The sequence below is a fragment of the Bombus affinis genome, unplaced genomic scaffold, assembly GCF_024516045.1.
Source record: "Bombus affinis isolate iyBomAffi1 unplaced genomic scaffold, iyBomAffi1.2 ctg00000977.1, whole genome shotgun sequence".
NCBI classification, from domain to species: Eukaryota; Metazoa; Arthropoda; class Insecta; order Hymenoptera; family Apidae; genus Bombus; species Bombus affinis.
Window position 1 is genome coordinate 1928 of NW_026109477.1, and position 3073 is coordinate 5000.

At 50.3% G+C, this 3073-nt stretch overlaps 1 non-coding gene across 1 annotated transcript; it reads left to right on the top strand.

Annotated features, from left to right (window-relative positions):
- Positions 1-1452: 1452 nt before the first annotated feature.
- On the top strand, positions 1453-1607 carry LOC126928472 (5.8S ribosomal RNA). The gene has a single exon (XR_007716696.1). It is a non-coding gene; the product is annotated as a 5.8S ribosomal RNA (ribosomal RNA).
- Positions 1608-3073: the final 1466 nt, after the last annotated feature.

The following is a 3073-nucleotide window of genomic DNA, read 5'->3' on the forward strand; positions in this document are numbered from 1 at the left end:
ATGTTTCGTGGTCTGTGTTGCGTTTGCTCTCCTCCTAGCAACGGGACATCGAAGACTCCTCTTTGGGATCGAACGAAGCGACTAAAACGAGTCGACGAGAGCGAAAGTACGAGTAGCGAGTCGCGCATGTAGAAAGGATACCGACATATCTTCGAAGGTTCTCTTCGAAGATCCATGGATACCTTATGCGCGTCGACCTTTCGTCTCTTTCACCGCTCTCGGTCGTTCTCGAAACGTGCTTCCTACCCATAGGGCGTGTGTTCTTCGTATGTCGTTTTGTTCGAAATAACGAAACCACTTGTAACATACTCGTGGATCGGGTAACCTAGAACGAAAACGCATTGCGTGGATGTTGGCCCGCTATGATAATGATGATGATGACGATGACTATGATGACGATGCGTAGCAACGATTCGTAACTAGTCTAGCCGAAGTTGGTTCAGAGGGGACCGCAGGCTGTCTACCCTCGATGTCGTGAGTCGGACACCCGTGCCGTCGCTAGAGTTTTTTCAAAGCTCGGCTTCTGGATATTGGGAAGAAAGACCGCTCGAGGACGACGGCTGCGCGTGCGTCCCATCGAATTTTTTTTTTTTATACCACCTGAACGACTAAAGTTTCGTCTAGTTCGTCGCATATAACCCGTTCAGAGGGGACCGCAGGCTGTCTATCCTCGTTGTCGTGAGTCGGACACCCGTGCCGTCGCTGAAGTTTTTTCAAAGCTCGGCTTCTGGATATTGGGAAGAAAGACCGCGCGAGGTAGATGGATGCGAGTCCCATCGAATTTTTTTATTTTTTAAAAAAAACAATCACCTGAACGGAGATGTGTTCTCTTTCGTCGATTTTTCACGCTTTGAGTCGTCGCGATCGCCATCCGTTCGGAGGAGATCGCCGACTTCGAAGCCTCGATGTCGTGAGTCGGACACCCGTGCCGTCGCTAGAGTTTTTTCAAAGCTCGGCTTCTGGATATTGGGAGGAAAGACCGCTCGAGGCCGAGGGTCGCGCGAGTCCCATCGAATCTTTACATCACCCGAACGATGGAGGCGCACGCTCTTTTTCTTGAATAATTGGACGAGAGGAATGCATATCGTATTATATATACACACACACACATATATATATATATGGGCTAGCCACCGTGCGTATTTCTTCGCGAGATCGTGTGCTGCACAGAGGATTCAGAATCGGGTGTTATATCCCCGTCGTTTCCTGACGAACGGAGCTTCGATCTCGATGGTTGTTATATATCATAATGTACTTTTCGCCCGGCCGGCGGACGCGCGTATCTTCGCGCGTTCGTCGGATTTCATTTTCGAACGTTTTCGTGTCGTCGATCTTCCGGCGACTTCTGCGCGTCCGATTCCCGTTGGTCGGTCGTGTCGGATCTCGGCTTCGCTCGAACCGAGTATTAAGAGTACATGGAGTACAAGAGTTTTAAAAAATATATGAAAAGATTACCCTGAACGGTGGATCACTTGGCTCGTGGGTCGATGAAGAACGCAGCTAATTGCGCGTCAACGTGTGAACTGCAGGACACATGAACATCGACATTTCGAACGCACATTGCGGTCCACGGATACAATTCCTGGACCACGCCTGGCTGAGGGTTGCTCACGTAAACCTAAGACTGCTTGCGTTGCGTGTCGTTCCTCTCTATCTGTCTCTCTCTGTCCCTTGGTGCCTTCGACAACCCGCCGTCGTTCTTACGATACGTAGAACGTTTCAGAGTCGGAGGAAGCGCACGAAGAAGGATACGAACAAGAGCGGACGCGAGAGAACGTACGCGACGTACGAGCGATTGTTGGACGCTCGTCGGCGTTCGTCGCGGTCGTGTCGAGACCGTGCAATTCGTACGCATGCTCGATATATAAACTATCGTGTTCACGGGAGACACTACGAAACTCTACCTCTGTCTCTCTCTGTCCCTTGGTGCCTTCGACAACCCGCCGTCGTTCTTACGATACGTAGAACGTTTCAGAGTCGGAGGAAGCGCACGAAGAAGGATACGAATAAGAGCGGAGAGAACCGTCACGGACCTGCGTGAGTGCTAGCGGCGTCGTGAGTCGTCCTTTCGTACGACCGCCCGCTTATGCACCGCTTCGTGTCGGTTATCGAATATATTATATATATATATATATATATATATATATACGTAGTGTTGTCCTCGTGACCGATTTTTTTTTCATATCAGCAGATTTGCATACGTTTGCAGGTTTTCGATGAGCACGATGTCCGCGCCCCCGACGTCGTCTTAAATGAATATTATTTTGGCGAGACTGAGAGAAAGCAAATATGGGAACTCGGTCGAGAGAGGAGAGAAGGAGAACAGCCTCAGATAAAAGTAAACTTGGTAACGGTGCGGAATTTTGCCGTACAACCGTCTTTTCTTAAGACGTTTTACTCGAATAGCCCCAGGGATCTAATGCCCACTCCGTCTCTTCGTGCGTAGAGATATACTCTGCGCGAGCGACTGACAACGACGAGGACCGTCGCATCGATGGGTCGTCGTTGCGTTTAACATACTCTGTGCTTGTAATTTATCCCCGAAAGAGAGCCGTAGATCCGGGAACGCACACGTGATTTCTTCGAGCGCTGATGACTTAGGGAGATGATCCCCAGGCGTTGCGCGGAGATCGGAGAGTACGCGTTACTTGTATCGGGACGAATTTTCCCCGTCGTTCGCGTATCTCTCTGCCCGCCGGCCCTGGCCCAAAGCCACGTTCGTCGGAAATCGTAGAAATCGTGTGCGAACTAGCGCGTGTCTATGATCGGCTACGGGTGTTTTACCAAGCTCGAGGTGTTGCGCAACGTTTCCGTACCTGACGAAGATGCGCACGAGAGTCCGTTACAAAGTCGTTGGATGGTCGTCGTCGTCATGCCAGAGAGAATCTCTGGACACGTACAGGAGAAGAGATCGTAGACGAGGAAGAAGACGATCCCCTTTGGCGAGGCTGGAGTGAAACTTTGATTTAATTAAAGACGAGGTATACACGCGCGTACGACGTGATAGTCGTGCGCGCGTGTGATTTTTTTTTAAGGCAATTCGGCGCTACAAGTACTCGAAAAACAGAGAGTG